At 36.4% G+C, this 8,864-nt stretch overlaps 1 long non-coding RNA gene across 1 annotated transcript in view; it reads right to left on the bottom strand.

Moving 5' to 3' along the window:
* Positions 1-908: 908 nt before the first annotated feature.
* Positions 909-8,864, bottom strand: part of LOC132364926 (uncharacterized) — a 115,310-nt gene continuing 107,354 nt past the window's right edge. The window contains exon 5 of the long non-coding RNA XR_009502960.1: positions 909-1,321. This is a non-coding gene — a long non-coding RNA (uncharacterized LOC132364926). The remainder of the gene's footprint in view (positions 1,322-8,864) is intronic.

Below are 8,864 nucleotides of genomic sequence, written 5' to 3'. Positions count from 1 at the left end.
TTGGGAAGGTTCTTATCCCCACTCTGTATCCACCCACCTCCCACAAAAGGCTGTGTGCCTCCCTACATCCCTACCTCAGCCCTGCCCCCGAGGACTCCAAAATAACTGACCGCAATCAGCTTGATGAACACAATTCCACAACTCGGACCATTTTGTTTTCACCAAAAGCAACCACACCACTTACTGAGTTCTTTCTAAGGTGGTAGACTTTAGTTCTTGGAGCAGTATTACATCAGCATTTTGCAGGTGAAGAAACCAAGTCTTTGCAAAGTTTAATAGAAAAACTAAAGCCTGCCTAAAGTCACACAGTAAAACTTAGGATTTGAAGCCATGTTTATTTAACTCCAAACCCTTGAACTTAACCACTATCTTACCTCCCCTTAACCTTTCTCCTCATTCTGGAGTATGTTTTATTTTGAGTCCTTCTATAACACCCATTAGCTGTGAAGATGTGTTTCAAAACCAAACCAAAATTAGAAAAATTTTGGCTTGGTGTTAGTAAGTGATTATTCAACAGGAAGAAAATATTGTATCAGGCAAGTCTGATATTGATGCTCTAATATTTTATCACTTCTCAAAATAGAAAACTAAGTAATGTCAAAACTGGCTTTTTTGAAGATATCAGCATTCTTCAACACAAAACTTTATTTGCTTCTATTCCACAATTGATCAACATTAATATTTGGTTTCCAAGTATATGTTACAATCGGCTCACCCAGAAATATAAAAATAATTTTAAAAGTGAAATGTATTTGTTTTCATTTTTTTGTTACTAGAGTAATCACAATTTCTGATATAATTTCCTACTTATTTGATGTAAAATATTATTTTACTGTATATGTTCACTCTCAAATCTAGAACATTTCTTAATAACTTTTACTTGAAAAGTTTTTACACTGTCTAATGAAACATTTTTCCTTCTGAGATATATATGTATCAACTTTCTGCTAAAATTTATGATTCCCTTGTTTATATGGATTGGCATTTTAGAAGTCCATTCTGCTGAGATAAATTTCTAGACCCTGAGTCCCTGTGTCACCAGTTTTTTGCAGTAAATGCTGACCACTAAATTTAGCCATTGTGAAACAATCCCACGAGAAAAGAAGGAAAAATGTAGAATAATATAATAATGAACATCTTTGTATTTTTTTCAATGTATTGAATATACCACAGCCATCTGTAGGTCACAGGCCCTGCACGGGAAAAACACTCCAAGGTCCAAGAATGTGTGAGAAAGTAAAGCCATTCAACATCCAACGCCAGAAGAGTCATTTGTTTCATCCATATAGCCATTCCAAAGTCTTGAGCAGTTGGGGAAAATCTAAGAGGAAAAGAAATTCTTTTGTCAATTGAAACTGCTAAAATGTGAGAAGCGTCTCTAAGCACTGGATGGAAAGATGTGCACTCATAAATCTCTCCACTGTGGCAAAATGCAAAGTTGTATATACAGAAATGAAACTTGGGAGACAGCTGATCAAGCACTGTAAGAAGGTTTTTGGATAACTTTTTATAAATAATGAAAATGCAGTCATATATATCATCATTCACAGGATCAAGAATCATGAAACAGAAAAAAGCAAAAACATAAAAGTGATCAAAAGCCACTTACTGTCCTTTTAAATATTCAAATAGAGTTGAAATACAGAAGGAAAAATTCAGTATTATTTTCATGGTAGATGTTTTATGCCATTCACTATTTCTATGAATTTTATCAACTTCCATTTTTCAGAAACTGTTAATGTCTCCCTCTGAAACAACTTCCCATTTCCTCAGTTTATTAACTGCATTTTAGTTTGCAGTAGCTCTACTACTCTAAAAAGGTAAAAAAAAAAAAAAAAAAACTCTCTTCCCTTCCCTTCACACTTTCACAATCAAATTTCTACAAAGAGTACTTGGATTATCACTTTTTTAAAACTCCCATTTTCTCCTCAACCAATTGAAATCTGGTTTTTGTCTCCATCATTTCTTATGTATCAAATTATTTTTAGTTCTTAACTTTTTTGTATTAGAGTTTCTGATCCGTGGCCAATCGCAAAAGTCTTAGCAGTAGTTCCCTAGATTTCAAATCCCGGCTCTGATACTTGCTTTCTGTGTGATCTTAGACAAATTATTTAAATTCTTGGAGCCTCAACTTAGAGGTAATAATTACAAGCAAGTAGGATGGTTATGAAGATTCAATGAGGCAGCGTGAGTAAAGCCACCGTCACAGTCCATGGCACAAAATTGCAATAATTACTGATGGTTTTGTAAATATTATTAATGTAATTAATAGATTACTAATAATTTTTACTATTGAAACATCCTCACTCCTCAAGTTCTAGGACAGTAACCTTCCTGTTTTATTTCCCGCTTCATTGTCTCCTTTGTTGCCTCCTCCTTCTCCTCACGCTTAAAATATTAGGATTGCCAGGGCTCTGACCTTGTGTATTTTCTTTCCCCTCCATCCATACACTCCCTGGCCCCATTTATTTCCATATACTTCAACCACCTCCTAAATGCTGATGATTCTCACATTAATATCCCTGCCCTAATTTTTCTTCTGAGGTCTGGATCTACATAGTCAACAGACCAATGGAATCTCCGCCTCGGTGTCTATGAGTTCCTTATCAAATCCTGTTAACCATCTGCCCAATAAAAGATTATTCATTGTCCCCAGTCACTATTACAGAGAAAGGCATCATCATTCCTCTAGGCACCCCAAGTAGAAAGATGGTCTGGAGGAGTAGCAGTCATCCAGGATTCCTCTCTCACCTGCAAGCCCCCAAACCAGTAAATTATCCCAGCCACTCATCATCCCTTTGACATCTCATTCCTCCTCCCCGTTCTGAAGCCTGAGTTCAGCCTTTCATCAACTTTACCCAGACAATTGGGAGTTCCCTCACCTGTCTCCCTGTCTCTGGTCTAATTCCTGTCTGATTCTCCTTCTCTATTGCTGCCAGAGTTACTTTCCTAAAACCCAAATCAGATCAGAGAATTTAATGTAAAAACTTTTTATTTTGTATTTATTGTTTTGCTATATAAATGTTTACTCCCTAAAGCACATCTAGTTTACAGACCAAGGTTAAAAACAAGCAAATAAACAAAACCAGTATGTACTGTTGAAGTATTGTCAGGATTCGCATTTGCAAGTAATAGAACCCAAATTTAAAATGACTTTAAAAAAAATAAAGGAAAAAGAAAAGGAAACTTCTTGGCTCATAAAACTAAAACTTCAAGGACTTCAGGCAAGCCTGGATCTAGAAGTTCAGTAATGTCATTGGGACTTTTTCTCCTTGGTGGGTCCCAGTATTTCCACACATCACTTCAGCATGGAGTCTGGCAGAAAAAAAGAGCTTTTTTCCCCCCAATAGTTTCTGTAAAAGTTCTGAAACTTAGTCTTTTTTTTTTTTTTTCATGGAAAGACATATTATTTTAAATACAGCAGTGTGTACATGTCAATCCCAGACTCCCAATCTACCCCTTTCTCCCCTACCCTTCCCCCTGGTAACCCTAAATTCATTCTCTAAGTCTGTGAGTCTGTTTCTGTTTTGTAAATAAGTTCATTTCTATCATTAAAAACCTTTTTTAAGGTTTAGATGTCTTCTCATCTCACAAGATGGTACAGCAGCACACAAAGCCATTTCTGGCCAGGGCTTTATTAACATGTCCATCCTTATTTCCTCTAACCATCTCAGCTCAAAGATGATCTCATCTGTGACACTTGATTCATCTTCATAGGCTTAGAACTGCTCATATGTCCCATATCCCCCAGCTGAGATTGACGTGGCTAAGGGCCTTCAGAATCTTGGCTGTTTGACCTTAACAGTTATTTGACCTTAAGCAAGTTAGTTAATCTCTGCATCTTATTCCTCATTTGTAGAATTAATATAATAATACCACCTACCTCATAAAGTCATTCTGAGGTGTAATTCATGTAAAAGGATTAACACAGTGTGTAGCACGTAAAATAACTCATTAAATATTAATTATGATGAATATCATAAAGGTTTGCATATGCATCTTTCCACTAGAGGATTATTTGTGCATTCTCTGCAAGTTTCACACTGTCTGGCACATAATGCTGATTCATTATACGTTTGTTGAGTATATGAGAGAGATAATTGATAAACAAATCAACCAAAATTTTGAGTCAACAAGCAGAAATCAAATATTTGGTTGGTGCCCAATAAATCTTTCATATACTTTGCTATTGACTGCTAAGACATTTAAAATTTTAGTGTTTATCTAGTTCTCCTGCCTCTCTGACTTAAACCAAGAAGATGAAAATGAGCAATGGAAAAAGGGTAACTATCATCCTTTTCTCATATAGAAATAAGGTGACAGGATGAGGGTTTAAAGAAGACTCACCAAATGTCAGGCTTCTTACTTCCAAAATCTGTATTAGTCAAGATTCTCCAAAGAAACAGAACCAATAGGAGATATATCTATGAACATACATATTTATATATACATGAAGAGAGAGAGAATGATTTGATGATTTGTTTCAAGGAATTGGCTCATGCAGTTATGGAGGCTGGCAAGTCCAAAATCTGCATGGTAAGCTGGCAGGTTTGAGACCCAGGGAAGAACCCAGGCTGCAGTTCAAGTCTGAAGGCTGTCTACTGGCAGATGCTCAGACGGACCCTGTTAGGAGGGCTCTATGGCCCCCTCATCACAGATGAGAACATTCAAGCCGAGAGCCAGTGCAAAGCCAGTTAGCAACTGAGCTGCAATTCAGTCCCTCGTCTCCCTGATTATTAAACCAAGTAACTGTCCATGAAACCAGACAGCAAATCTCCAGCGACTATAAACGCTCCTGAAGAGCAAAATAGAAGCAAATAAACTTCCACAAATAACTTTCTAAAAGTAAAGAGACTGTGAGTTTTATTCTTTTCGTGTTTTCTTTATTCCCAAACAAGTAACAATAAAGTGCAAGCTATTTCGGGCATGTTAACCCCTTTGTGGAAGGAACTTCAGAAAACAAGGAGAAACAGAGGGAATTTCTTTTCTCTGAAGGCAATTAGAAGACATGTAATAAATGTCTATGTGGTTTTGACTTAATATGTAAAAAAATAAAATAGAATCCTGACCAAGAATCTCCTCATCTTTGTTGATATGTCCACGGAGGCATCTTTTAGCTTAAGATGCTGAAGAACCCTATTCTTGATCTCCAAAAATTGTGCAGGAGGAATACTATATTAAGTCTTTGGGGCCATCCAAATTTTAGTGTGTCAATTACAGATCATGACCCATTGGTGATAGACGGCAGGCACCAGGCAAGACCATTATCAGAAGCAGTTGAAGAGGAGAACTACAAGATCAAAAAGGTCTCTGCCTGAGCATTTTGCCCAAGGCTGGCCTTGCTTGTATTTTCCAGTCTCTTACATATTATGAGATTTATTTGTACCAGCTTTTAATAATGGCTTTAAACCACATCGTGTAAAGCACAGCTTAATCATATTCCCTAGGTCAGTCTGCCTTTCAGCCAAGTCAAATATTTCTGTCTCTGCCCAGGCTTCTATATGATTTGGAAATGAGAGTTGGAGTAGAATGTTTTGACTTCTCTTACATAAGATAATTCATCTCTACCCAAGACATTCTTGTCTCTTTCTTTGTACTGTCTTATCCCTGATACATGAGGGTGCAAGGATTCATTCTTCTAGCCATTCAATGTTCTCTCCAACATCATTCATGTCTTTGTTGATTTGGAGGAGGGATTGTGTGAGGTTTAATCAATGAGGTGTAAACAAGAATTCAGACTACTAAAGCTAATAAAGAACCAGAGACAACTACCTTTATTAAATGATTAGTCTTTCTAGCAAGACCTTCTTTCTTACTATTAATGAGCTCTATAGTTAAGGTTGCTTCTCAACCACTCAGCATCTGATTAAGACTAGAGATAGCAAAATGAAACAAGCATATAGGTCCAGAAGAGAATACTAAAAACACACAGCAAGCACTTAGCCATCCTCACCAACTTTTAGCCATAATTTGGAAATTTGTGCTGAGAATTGAAAACTGGAGTGATACTAACCTAAGATTCTTTCTCATTTACAGAAAACTGAAAGAGCCAATAATACATCTGACAAAGAAAACCAGGATGGGATGGGCCACCCAGGAGACGAGTAGACAGGTTCTGTATCACCATTGAAATAATTAGTTAAATCTTAGCATTTCATCAGAGTGAGGTTATTTGCTTCATTAACCAGTATAAGATGACTACCACAGTGAACAAAATTCACGTGCCACCTTCCAGTCATGGTGACACAGCAATAGACCCAGTAACCTGTCACCAAACTGCAGATGAAACAGCAAAATCAGCAAGCAAACAACTTCTAGGAAGTAAGTCTAGCTTCATGGTGGTACCTCACTTTTTCCCTCAATACTTGTACTTAAAGCTTTAGTTGTATCTCATTCAATCAACCATGTAAAATATTATTGTGTTCAGAGAATAATGATTTTAGGGTTTAATGGATTCATTCAGTTTTGCTCTTTAAAATAATCATCCCAGGAAACAAGTTCATTAATATTTATTGACAAGCACAAATCAAAAGACATGATCTGTAGGAACTCTACGGGTCAGTAGACTAAACTCTGAAAACAAGATGACTAAGAAATTTCAAAACTAAGATTCTACTTTAGAATGTGGCAATGCAGCAGTCATAATATTTCTCTTTAAGGAGAACTTGGAAGCTGTAAGCAGAGAGGGCCAGATGCTGGGAAATGCCCTCTGGACTATATAACTTCACTCCTTTTTAGGTATGTTAACTACTGAAGGGCAACAGCAATGCATTTCCTAATGTTTTACAATATTTTTAGTGTAAAAGCATAGAATATGTTTTATGCCTGTCATAGCAAGTATTTATTGATCAAGCACTTGGTACTACATTAAAGCTAGGTACTAGGGAATGCAAGGCAAAGTGAGGGTGACCATGTCCTGCTCTCCAGGAGACTGGGCAGAAAAGATGGCTCCTCCAGAAACAGATCGTAAGTCAAGACTTTGAAAAGTGTGACGGTGTACCTGCTCCTTAGTTTCCCTTTCGGAATTTTGAACAAATATGGATGGATAGATAAATAGATAGATGATAGATGATAGATAGATAGATAGATAGATAGATAGATAGATAGATAGATAGATAGATAGATGATAGATAGATATGCATTCAAATGTATATTGTCATTTAAAACATTGTCACTTGAGGTTGTATATATTTTTATGATAGTGTCTGCTAACCACACATTTGGAACTTTTCTTTGAGAACTTCCTCGCAAGTAGATTTATTAGTCACAAAACATGCTTTCTATTCACAAATGTAGTTTTTGACCAAAAAAAAATAGCATTATCCAAATGAACTATCAATTTACTTTATCAAGCTTGGCTCCAATTGACTTTGTATATAAAGGAAAATCAATCCATTCTTGAAAAACAAAATATCTGCTTGTTGAGAATATTCAAGAGTGATATGAAAGGCAAATCTGAAGTGGGAATTCATCTACTTTTTAATTCTTTTAGCAAATGGCAGAAGTATCAATGAAGTAAATGTAACACCTCTCAAAATTAGTACTCTGAAAAAAATCACCACTTATTATAGTTCAAGGATTAAAAGCACATGTAGAACTTTGGGCAAATTATTTTATATCTTGAGCCTTAATTTCTTCATCAATAAAGTGGAAATAATTGCATACACCTCTCATTTTTTCTCACGTGAGTACTGAGTGAGGAAATATATATTAGCGGTTTACGACAGTGTCTCACACTTACAAAGTATTCAGTAATGCTCCCTATTATTATTTGATAATAGGTGCCTTGCAGCAGGCTTACTCTCAGGTCTACCCTGTTACTTTATAGTCATACTTCACATAGACACTGTATCAAATTTGTACAAATTAGAAACTCTGTAAAAGCTCATATAGGTACATTCGGTTATTAAAGCGTATTTTAAAAATTGAGCAAGATGTCTTGGACCCCATCACTGGAAGTTTGAGAGTTGAACCATGGCTCTCCCTAAAATCTGAGGCTGGGGCTTTGTGTCACCATGTTGGGACTGTTTGTTCTGGCAGGCACTGGCAGGGGCTGTGAACTGAGCTTTGTCTATAGATTTTGTCCCTATTTAACTGTGTCTGTATGCTCTAACTGTGCAGTGGTTCTCTGCATGCAAGTTCAAACACTTTGTTAATTAATTGTATTTATTCATGCACATTGTTTAAGTCATTTTTTAAAGCTCTAACAGTTCTACAAGACTGGTTATGAGAAAGAGTAGATGCTTAATACTTTCCAGAGGATATGGAAAATATCCTTTAATGGATAAATTTTATATTTACATCTGTGATGGTTAATTTTATGTGTCAACTTGACTAGGTCATGGGGTTGCTCAGATGTTTGGTTAAACATGATTTCTGGGTGCATCTGTAAGGCTGTTTCTGGAAGAGATTAGCATTTAAATTGGAAGGCCGAGTAAAGTCGAGTAGCTTTCCCTCCTAATGTGGGTGTAGCCTGAATAGAACAAAAAGATGGAGGAAGGGAGAATTCATTCTCTGCCTGACTGATGAGCCGTCTTCTCCTGCCCTCAAACTGGGACTTACACCATCAGCAGGCCTCGTTCTCAGGCCCGCGGATTGGGACTGGAACACCACCAGCATTCTTTAGTCTCAAGCTTGGGGATGTCAGATCGTGGGACTTCTCAGCCTCCATAATTATGTAAACCAATTCCTTATAATAAATCATATATATATATATATATATATATATATATATATATATATAGGAATATATACATATATATATTTCTAATGGTTCTGCTTCTCTAGGGAACCGTAATACTGCATCTATGTCTCTAAATAGTATGTTTAAATGTTAAGCTTTAGATGTTTTCAACTAATCGCCT

Source organism: Balaenoptera ricei, chromosome 4 (genome assembly GCF_028023285.1).
Source record: "Balaenoptera ricei isolate mBalRic1 chromosome 4, mBalRic1.hap2, whole genome shotgun sequence".
NCBI lineage: Eukaryota > Metazoa > Chordata > Mammalia > Artiodactyla > Balaenopteridae > Balaenoptera > Balaenoptera ricei.
Note: the sequence above shows the minus strand (reverse complement) of the source record. Positions and strands in the feature narration are given on the sequence as shown.